This window comes from Gossypium raimondii, chromosome 13, assembly GCF_025698545.1.
Source record: "Gossypium raimondii isolate GPD5lz chromosome 13, ASM2569854v1, whole genome shotgun sequence".
NCBI lineage: Eukaryota > Viridiplantae > Streptophyta > Magnoliopsida > Malvales > Malvaceae > Gossypium > Gossypium raimondii.
In genome coordinates, this window is record NC_068577.1 from 16,881,815 (window position 1) to 16,893,872 (window position 12,058).

Consider the following 12,058-nt stretch of genomic DNA (forward strand, 5'->3'; position numbering starts at 1 on the left):
CTAACTCGCGGCCTCCAGCTCCAGTATTGGGCCTAGCGACCCTCTCTAAAATCCTCAACATCGCCTAGAACAGTGCGTCATCCCCAGCCGCTCGATCATGAGACCCAGCCTCAGCCACAAGTGAAGCCGGTGTCTCACTAGTATCCAACTATGGTAGATTACCAGATGACGAAGACCCAGCTCGAGCACCTCTATGGCCTCTAGCACGGCCTTTTGTACCCCGTCTGCGAGTACCTTTGGAGCTCATTGTCTAATTACGTTTTGTTCGTATTAACAGTTTTATGCATCAATTTATAGTTCCAGTGTTTATTAACAGATATTTTATGAAAACAATATCAGAAGTGTAAAGTTTGTTTCGTACATCACAATGTCAATCAATATTTATCAGTTTTACTACAGTCTCAGTATACACTATTTCAATGTCTATCAATTTTACTACAGTCTCAGTATACATTATTTTAAGTATTTTAAGAACAGTCTATCTATAGTAGTCTCAATATATACTACCTATAACAGTTTCAGGATAAAATATAAAAAATAGTTTTAGAAAACTTACTAGATCAGCGCCGGAGACTAGGTGTACCACACTTTCAGTAAAATTATTTAGAAAATTAGTTCTAAGAAATCACGTCTTAAAACCTACATCCACAGTTGAGTTTTGTAACTTGGCTCTGATACCACTAATTGTAACACCCCAAACTTGGCTTGGACGTTACGGTCGAATCTGGCGATGTCACATGGTAGTATGTTTGAAACTCGTAGCTTGTGTTCGGAAACCTTAACTTTTCTAAATACATTTTCCATTTAGAGTTCTTGCATTATTATTTATTAATTCTAATATCGTGTTAATTACTCATTCAAAAGCTTTCAAAATGTTTAATCTATGTGGAAGCTTTTTTAAAACAGATTGCGTAATCGTGAGTATTTTATTAAAACGTTTGGCCTTTTTGAAAACTCGAGTATTCCTAAAACTAGTAGTTATAAATTGAAAATACCAAATTTAAGAAAAATCCTTAGAGGCCATATTTACAATAAAATTCCCAAATAAAATTTAAAATCATAATTAAGTACGAAACAGAGTCAAATAAGGTTGTGTGGCCATTGCTGAGTCCTCCACCACACCGATCCGCCTAAGCCTAGGGATTACCTGTACAGATAATCAGAAGGGTGAGTTTATGAAAACTCAGTGTGTAATCCTCATATAAGCAAGCACTCAAAATACAATCATAGTCTGGGCCTAAGCCTATTTCAGTAACAGTTTCCATTTCAGTTAAGGCCTTAGCCTATTACTGTATCAATATTCAGTACAGTAATAGTTATGCAGTATCAATTCCTACCCAGCAAGCTTCTACACTCCAACTCCATCCAACCCTACACTCCATGTGGGGATATAATCAACCCACCCATCCTGACACTCCAAAAAGGACCGGATGCGGCACTAGATAGTAGTTTGCAGCTGAGCTGCCAGTAAATTAGGCTCGAGGCCTCTCATTACACTTCCTCCGAACATTATGATTCCCATCCCAATGGAATGCAATATACAAATAGGACATGCTATACATAATATCATGCATGTAAATGGGGCATATAGTATCAAATCAGTGGGACATCATCATGCTTAATCATATCAGTCATACAGTCATTTAAGTCAATTAAGGGTCTAGGTAAGCTTCGGCCCTACAGTAGGTCTACAATCAGCTTGGACGACTCGTACAACCTTAGCAATAAAATAGTAAAAATGGGCCTACAAGCCCATGATGTTTGCCCGTGTGGCCCACATGACCCAAATTGGCCTTGGCCGTGTAGTTCACAAGGCTTGGTCCAAAAAAATCTCACACGCGCGTCTAGTTCACCCGTGTGGGCCCACTCGCCTGTGTGGCCCACACAGCTCAATTTGGTCTGGCCCGTGTATCACATGCGGCCAACCTCGTTAATCACACGCCCCTGTTTGATCACACGACCTACCACACGGACAACCACACGCCCATGTGGCGTCGATAGGATCACTTTTTGGCTTTTTGTTGTTTCTCGTTTGCAGCGTTACGGTTCACACCTTCTTTAGTTTTGACGTCTAAAAACTCCCGAGCAGATTTATACCTAAAATCGGAAATAAAAATTAGGTTAATTGACTCTATCTAAATCCCGAAGCAAAGTGATCATCTTTCGAGCGATAAGCCATTACCTTATATTGAGTAGCAGGAATTCCCATTCTTCAGAACGTTAGCGAGGGAGAAATAGCCCTTCGATAAACCTTTAAACTAAAAGAATCCATATTTACACTTGCCCAAATCCTAGTTTAAAGTTAACCAAAACTAAACTTACCGGAAATGTTAAGAGAACGATGCGCAGAAAGAGAGTAGAAATAAAAATGACCGGAAAAGGGAAAGGTAGCAAGGCAAATGTTCAACTAGGGAAAGAATAGGGAAATGTTAAGAGACTCTCAACAAGATGGGAAGAAATCGAAAATTGAGAAGAAAACCAATACCACCTTATTTCACTTACCGAACAGATGGAAATGAAGAAGGTTGCCACAAACGAATGATTGAAGTAGGAAAAACAAAAAGAAACGCCAAGGGTGGGGAAGAGAAGCAGAATTTGGCAGCAAAGGGAGGAATTGAGGAATCAAAACGGTAGAGATGGAGAAAGAAATCGTCAGGAAGATGGAGAGGAAACAGACTCTCTCTTTTTTTCAAAAAGAAAATAAAATATCAGATTTTGGATATTTTTCCCATAATCCCCTAATTCATCCCACTTACCCTTAAATTCGCTCCCATACTTCCCCACACCCCTCAAACACTCCTTAACCGTCCACTACTTCCCTACACATCTCAAACACTCAGCATTTTTCCACACCTCAAAATGCTACACGACACAAGCAGCAAAAATAAATCCCATTGGCACAAGTAGGGGTTCGAACTTTAGACTTCTTACTCCTTAGCTCTCCAGTTAACCACCAGTCGAGCAGACCCATTCTGACGTATTTTACCAACATTTAATTTTAAGCCTACTGACTGGTGATAGGGCTTTGTTCAGAAAAATACAAAAATTTTCCCAAGACGAGGCTTGAACTTAAGACCTCTCAGACACACCCAGAGCACTTAACCACTGAAGCAGATACACAGTTGTGTCATAAATACACGGAAAAAAAAATACATACTTTGGGGTGTTACATGAAATAACGTTACCATATGAAAATAATTTTGATGAAAGAAAAATACCAACATAAGCAATGCAATACAAATGAATAAAGAAATACTAGATCTACTTAATCAAAATTAATCAAAAAAGGCAATTCTCCTTGGAGTTGTTTAGCATTTTATGTGATGAAAAATACATAAGTCGAAAGAGGAACACCAAGATTAGTCATTAATTACAAACCCTTAATGAAGCTTTGAAAGGGAAAAGATTCATTACAAGAACTTTGCAATGCAAATGTTTTCTCAAAATTTAACATGAAATCAAGATTTCTGCAAATACAAATAAAAGAAGAAAGTTACAAAATGACATTTATTGTACCATTTGGGCAATATGAATGGAATGTGATACCTTTTGGATTAAAAAAAACTCTCCATCCAAAATTGAAAGAATAATTAGTGACAATTTTTTACCAATATTCCCAATTTACAATAGTATAAATTGATGTGTGCTAGAGTTTTCTGAAAATTTAGAGAAACACTTTAAACATCTATCCATTTTTGTCGAAGTCATTAAGAATAATGGTTTAGTAGTTTCTAAATCCAAGAAAAATTTGTTCTAAACAAAAATAAGGTTTCTAGGTCATTACATTACCCTAGGAATCATTACCCCAATAGAAAGATCTATAGAATTTGTCAGCAAATTCCCAAACCAAATACTTGATAAAGTCCAATTACAAAGGTTCTTAGGAAGCCTCAATTATGTCATATATTTCTATCCAGGTCTTAGCAAATTATGTAAGCCTCTATATGATAGGATCAAAAAGAATCCACAATCTTGTACAAATAATCACACTAATATTGTCACCCAAATTAAAAAACAAATCACTTAACTTTCTTGCTTACATTTAGCTTATCCAAATGCCCCTAAGATTGTAGAAGCCAATGCTTTTGAAATAGGGTATGGTGGGATCTTAAAACAAATTATGGGAGGAAATGAGCAAATAGTCCAGTTTACTTCCAAACACTAGAATCCAACTTAGTAAAATTATAGTACTATCAAAAAAGATTTTTTATCAATTGTTTTATGTATTACAAATTTTCAAAGTGATTTATTAAATAAAAATTTCTTTTACGAATTGATTGCAAATCAGAAAAAGAAGTTTTACAAAAAAATGTTCAAAATATTACCTCAAAATAGATTTTTGCAAGATGACAAACAATTTTGAGCATATTTGATTTTCACATTAAATACATCAAAGGAGAAACTCATTTTTTGTCTGATTTTCTCACCAAAGAGTTTCACAAAAAATGCCACCCAAGCTCAGAAAGAATGAAAAAGGAAAAATAGAATAACCACCCACAAACCCCAATTAAGTTGTGGTATGAAATTTGTCTTGGAGAAGAAAATGAGATATCATCATCCTATCGAAATCTGCAAAAAATCCATCCCTTCAGAATGCATAGGATCTAAATAAAATTAGTTCACAAATAAAAAAATGTATTGAATCCTTTTCTCAATCCCTAGATATGGCATTAGTTTTTTTCCAATTAAAAGAGGAAATTCCTCTCAAATGATTTGTTGCTGAAACAACAAAGGTTTCGAAAAACAGAAAGATTGCTTTACACAAACAAAAAAACTCTCAGAAATATTTTAAAAGAAACATCTCTCCAAGATGTTTTCCAAAAGAAGTAGCATCTTTACAGAATGCTACCAAAAAATCTTCAAAATATTTGCCAAACAAATGTTTTGAAAAAAAAATTATTATAGAGGAGAACTTTTCAGATAAACCACCACATATTCTGGTAAAGGAACTTTTCAAATGATGACATTTTAAGCCATTGGACTTCCCAAAACCTCAATAGTATTATGAAAACATATTGGTTTAGACTGGATAAGTATTGTTCAAACATTACACAGACCCAAAAGATCCAAATTTTATCACTCCTTCAACAACACAAATAGTTAAAAATTATTCGAATAAGAGATTGGGGGTGAAAACCCAAATTCCCTAAAGAAATTCTCAGCGAAATTTACTACCAAAATAGACCACCACCCATATTTCACATATTGAGATTAATAAACAGCCTGGTACAATGCATTCCTAATGAATAATAAACATATGAGACATTCTTGGCTCATATTTCAAATATGGCATCCAATTCAAATTCCCAAATTGGTTTCAAGAATGAAGGAATTGGTATGGACCATCATCTTTCGATATACTACCAGAATAAAATTTAAAATCTATGGCCCAGGTTCTTTCACAATTTCTAGCCCAAATTGGTCCAAAAACACATCTACCAAACAATCCATTTTTTTCTCAAAATTGTGCTTTTCTTGGATTGTTTCCTGGAATTACTCTTATGAACAAGATTCATGTGTTAGAATTCAATTATTAGTTCAAAATCTCAGAACAAAATGGTGGGACACATTTAATGGTGAAAAATATGATTCCAAGTATTTGGAATTTTTTCAACAAGAATTCGAGATTTTGTAAGTCTGTGGCCCCGGACCAAACTACAGTAGAATTCCTTCAAGCAAAATTGACTGCTAGTGTAATGTTGACTGAAGCCAAGACCAAGAAGAAATATGAAATACTCATGGATGAAAGGATCAACTCAATGGATTCTAGATTAGAAGACGAGAAATCTTCAGCTTCTTCAATCAAAATAGTAAATCATCTGCTCAATGTATTCTAGATTAGAAGACGAGAAATCTTCAACTTCTTCAATCAAAACAGTAGATATTGCAGAAGATACCACTTCAGTAACTATCACCAGAACCAAAAAAATAAAAAATGATGATAATTTGGCAAAGACAATAGATGAATGATTTCCTGTAAACTTATAAAGAAAGACAAAAGATGAATAAGGGAGGTTCCCTGTAAGAAAAGACAAATGAATAGTGAAAAATCTCTGGCATGAACAGTGAAGATTCTCTGCGATGAAGAATGAAGATTCTCCGAAAAAAAATACAAAATTCAATAGTAAGATTTTCTGTAAAAAAAATGTAATAAGTGAATATATTCTCTAAAATGTAGAAATTATGTAATTTTGGAAATGATATAAGGGATAAGATTCCCCAAAAAAATATGTTGTAAAGAGGCAATAGCCCTCTATAAAAGCCTCTTAGTTTTTTAATAAAATGCATGACTTCAAACACTCAATATAGGAATCAAATGTTTGTTTCTCTGAAAATTTTTAGCTTTAAAAAATTTCTAGCTTTAAAAAATTTAAGTTTTTAAAACAAATAAAATTTAAGTTTTCAAAATTTTAATTTTCAAATTATTATTTCCCTACGCTTCCTTCCATCCGATCTTTAGATCCTTGGGGCTATCTGGTATTAGAGCCAAGGTGGAACAATTATTTCTCAGTTTTGAAAATATTCAACTTATTTTCAACATTTTCGAGTTTTGGTTTAACTGATTTTATTAATGTGTTTTGTAGTCAATACCAAGGCTTTACTTCAAAACTCAAAAGGAGGAACCCTTTTAATAGAAACAAATACCTTAATGTCTCATACCACAATCCCAATAACAATAAAATGGCATGAAATTAACCTTCCTGATAGGTGGAAACTTGAAGGTGCTACAGACTTTGTTGCACCAACTCCAATTAGAAACATTTCACTAAGTGAAATGTCCCAACACCAAGATGGTACGGTTGAATTGATATTCAACAGGCCACTTAGAATGCCTTCAAGAAATTCTTTTAAAATAGGAAGTAACAACACAACTTTTAGGAGTTTAAATTTAGAATAAAAATGAAATCCTGAAACACAAACAACAGATTTTAGGACAGCTAGAGCCTCTAGCTTTCTATCCCAACAACATTTAGGAACAATTTACAAGGAAAGATGATTCCAAAAATATAGCTAAACCAATCTATGCCAGATAGGAAAATAGCCCTCAAAATTCACCTAATATGTCAATAACAATCTCATCAATGACTAATAATGCAAGACAATGAGAAAAGTAAGAAATCTTTGTTCTAGAAAAATATATTGAGATCAATAAAGAATGGTGTAGAAAAACTTCTATTCCAACAAAAATAAACAAAGAAGAAGAAGATTAATTTGAAATTTATAATAATAAAAAGAGAGCATTCTTCAGAATATTATGAATTCATGAATACTCAAAAATTCATTTAAAATTCTTTGAATGGTTTGAAGAATATTATTTAGAATCTATTAATACAATAAAACATAATACTAGATGGCATACCAATAAAAGAGAAGTACAATCTCAACATCCCCATTTAATGGAGTTTCAATATCTTCATAAAAATACTGTAATAAAATCAAGTTCTTTAAAATGGAAGCTCTTGATGCAAGAGAACAAATCTCATCAAAAGATAGTAAAATGGTAGTAGAATAAAACAACTATACAAATATCAGTCTTCATATAATAGGAAAACAATTAGATTATATTGAAATTTTGGTAGAGAATCACCCAATAAAGAAAGAATCAGTAAAAGAGATAACCGAAAAGAGTTCTAAAGAACCAATATTTGCACCCTATGAAATTCCAAAACCTTTCCAAAAACCCCAAAATGATTTATTGACAGAAATCCAAAATAAACTTGAAGCTTTTGAAAGTTACAAGTCTAAATTAGTCTAAATTACATGTACTTGACATGTATTAATATGACCTCTCATGTAATAAGTTTAGGGTTCGCATATCATAACCTAGGGTTCACATAAATAACATGTAAGGTTCGTGTGCATTATCATATGGGTTTGAATGTATATTCTAGGAGCTCACATATTTAGTTGTATATGGTGTTACATATGGGTTTGCGTTAGGGGGTTCGCCTATAGGGGTTTGCATTCTATAAGGGTCCACATATTAAATCCTATACTAAAAGTCATGAGGGTTCACATATGGGCTGGCCTATTGGATTTCGCAACTTAAGGGGTGTTCGCGATACAGGGGAGTTCCCACATGCAAAGGTGTTCTCAACTCAGTAGGGGGTTCACATACCATGGGGGTATTCTCATACATACTACCTTATTTTAATTAACCATACATAATGCTATAAGTTAGATCCCATACCTGATTCGAAGACACAAAAACCTTAATTTGGGAGAGGAGATTGAGGATCCACTTGAGAGGAGAAAGTTGATTTTGAAAACTTCGAATTATTTTGTTTGAAATTTGATTTGGTAATGGTGGAGAAAAAGGAAGATCTTTTGGAAGCTTTTCTTTGAAAAATTCTTTAGATTAAGAATTCTAAGGTTTGAAAAACTTTGTTATTTATAATTTTTTTTCTCAAATTGCAATAAGATTAGGAATTGTTATTTAAAATTGGGGTTGATTTTAAATTAAGGACTGAATTAAATAATGATTTTTGGGCTGGGCTAGTTTGAGAATTTGGCATTTTTATGGGGTAAAACTAAGGAAATAAAATGTTTTAGTTGAATGCACACAAAGGATTTCAAACTTGAGACCTAAGGGTAAGCTAAGGCCTTACCACATAACCAACAAGTTCATTCTTGTCAATTCTTAGTAGAAATAATTTTTAAGGCCTTTTAATTCTCTTAACCTATGTTTGTTTTTAAAAAAATTCCTAAATTTGTATCCCTATTTCTTTTAGCCTTATTTTTGGGATGTGACATTATCACCAAGGATAAAGAATTAATGATTGAAGTTATTGATACAATACAAGACCCTGAACTTAAAACAAAATATCATTTAAAATTAAAATCATAATTAAAAGATAAAACAGAAAAAGAAAAGAAATTATCCCTAGTCAATCACAAATGTGCAATATGCAAGATATAATATTTAATAAATATGAAAAATAAAACCTAGACAAATTACAATTTTGAATTAAAACTAGGAATAAAACAAATTAAATTGGAGCCTTCCCAGCATAAAAATGAACAAGAGATGAAAAAAAAACAAATGCAAACTTTAAAACATGAAATCCCATAAGATAGTTCTTTAGAAACTGAACCCCAGCCTGAAGAAAATATACAAGAATATATGATGGTTCTCACTAAGGTATCTATCCAAAGATATTTGATAAAAATAAATCTCATTGTAAATAATGAATTTAAATTGGGAACAATAGCCCTTTTTGACATAAGAGCATATCAAAATTGTATCAGAGAATGGATAATTCCAAAAAAATATTATGACAAAACATCAGAACCTCTTAAAGCCACAAATGATAAAAAAACTCAAAAGTATGTACAAAATTCCCATGTAGAAATCTGTAAAAAAGGTATAAAATATCAAACATACTTTTTAATGGTAAAAGATATTACACTACAGTGAAATAGGTTTTTAGCGGCATTTTTTTGGCCCTATAGTGGCACTTATAAGGCCGCTAAAACAATTTGCAACGCTTATAAAAGCACCACAAAATCAGTCTAGGGCCTGTGCCCATCACAAAATCAGTTTAGGCCTTAGCCCATCCAGATACAGTCTTAGAAATATATTAGGGCCTTGGCCCATATCAAATACAAAATGCAGATACAGTAAATCAGAATCTTACCCACCAGCCTTTACATACCATCTCCGTCCAACCCAACACACCATATGGGGATTAAATCAACCCACCCATCCCTACAAACCATGCTGTACCAAAATGCGGCACATAATCAGAAGGTTGCAGCTGAACTGCCAGATAACAGGCTTAATAGCCTTTTAGACACTTCCTCCAAATATCATCAACACACCCGATGCAATGCAACATACAAAATATGTCATGCCATTATGCAATTAATATTACATACATTCAGATATCATAAGTCATGCTCGGTATAGAAATCAAAAAGACAGATCACATATATAGGGGTCTAAGTAAAGCTTACCGACCCTATAGTATTTCCACAGTAGACTTGGGCGACTCGTGTAACCTTACAGAACTTTTCAGAAAAATGGGTTCACATGCCTATGTGACCCACTTGGCCCAAATTGGCGATTTCCAAAATTTATGGCGATTTTTCAAATTTAGCCTACTGCTGCTGTCCAAACAATAAGCAGTTCTGGCTTTTCGCCGAATCCCCTTTTTTTGCGTTCCGGGTACACACCTGGTTTTGTTTGATGCTAAAATAGTCCCCGAGCACTCCAAAACCTATAATAAAGATACCCAACATCAATTTAACGGATTTACAAGTGAATTAACAACCACGAACGAACAGAAACCCAACTTACCACCAATGATAACCTTTCGTTTAACTATTGTTAAGAGGAGAACACTAAATTCACCAGTCTGGGCCTCCCCCTACGCCCAAATCATAGAGAAAAAAAATATTACCACTTTAGTCATTAAAAGATTCATGATAGAAACGAAGAGAAACACTTACCGAAACTAAGCGAGCACTAACCGCGTGCGAAAACGAAGGAAAATAAATGGATTAGGGAAAGATTAAGAAGAAAAAAAAGAGTGAGATGAAAAAACTTAGAGAATTTCAACAAGAGGAAAGGGAGAAGAATAGACGGCAGATTTTTTTTTGAAAAAAGAGTCAAAATTCGGTTATGGGAAAAAAATTAAATAAAATCTCGATAACCCCTAAAATCCCTTAGTTTTCTCCCCTAATTCCCACTACATATCCACTACTCAAAATCCCCCTATTATAGAACTCTATCCCGAAATCTGAGCAAAAAATAATACCCTTGCCTGCATAGGGATTCAAACACAAGACCTCCATCATAATGACACACCATTTGACCACCAGACCAGCAACCCATTCTTATGTAATTTACCCAACAATTAAATAAAAACCTATTAAATAAGAGTAAGGCCTAATTCATTTAAAATACGAAAATTTTCCCAAGTGAAGGCTTGAACTTGGGACCTCTCAAATACTCTCAAAACACATAACCACTAAAGCTGACAGATATTTGTGTCATATTTTCACAATAATGAAAATAGAAATTTTAGGGCGTTACAACTCTATCCCCTAAAGAAAATTTCGTCCTCAAAATTTACCTGATCAAAATAAATGAGGACACTGCTGACACATCGCATCCTCAGGCTCCCATGTGGCCTCCTCAGTGCTATGATTACGCCATAGAACCTTTACCAGTAGAATGGATTTCCTTTTCAGAAACTTAACATCACGAACCAAAATCTAAACCGGCTCTTCCTCAAAGGTCAAATCTGGCTTAAACTCGATCTCTTCAACAGGGACAATATGAGTAGGATCAGAGCGGTAGCGCCAAAACATGTCCTCCAGTATCTGAATCACCCTCTTAGACTTACCATCGGTCTGAGGATGGAATGCAGTACTGAATTCCAACCTTGAACCTAAAGTCTCATGTAACTTCCTCTAAAACTGATATGCAAAATGAGGATCCCTATCAGAGGTGATCGAAACAGGTACTCTATGCAGTCTCTCTATCTTAGAAATATAAAGCTTCACCAGCTTCTACAAAGAATAATCAGTACGAACCGGTATGAAGTGGTCGAACTTGGTCAATCGATCCACTATGACCCATATTGAATCTTTCTTAGTGGGTGTTAGAGGCAACCCACTAATGAAATCCATAGTTACGCGCTCCCATTTCCTAAGAGGAATCTTAACCGACTACAGCAAACCCGAAGGTAACTGATGCTCAGCCTTAACCTACTGGCAAGTTAGATATCTACCCACAAAATCAGTAACCTCACGTTTCAACCCTGGCCACCAATATAACTCACGGAGGTTTCGGTACATCTTATTTTCGCCAGGTTGCATAGCATAAAGGCTACTATGCGCCTATCTCAGTATGGCATGTCTCAAATCAATATCATTCGGAACATAAATTCTCCTACAAAAATAGAGTACCCCATCACTGCTCAGTCCGAAATCCGTAGTACTACCATTCTCAACCTGATAAAAACGTAACCTGAGAGACTTATCCCCCAACTATTTACCTCGAATCAGTTCAATCCATGTCGGTTTGACCTAAAGTTCTGCCAACAGACTT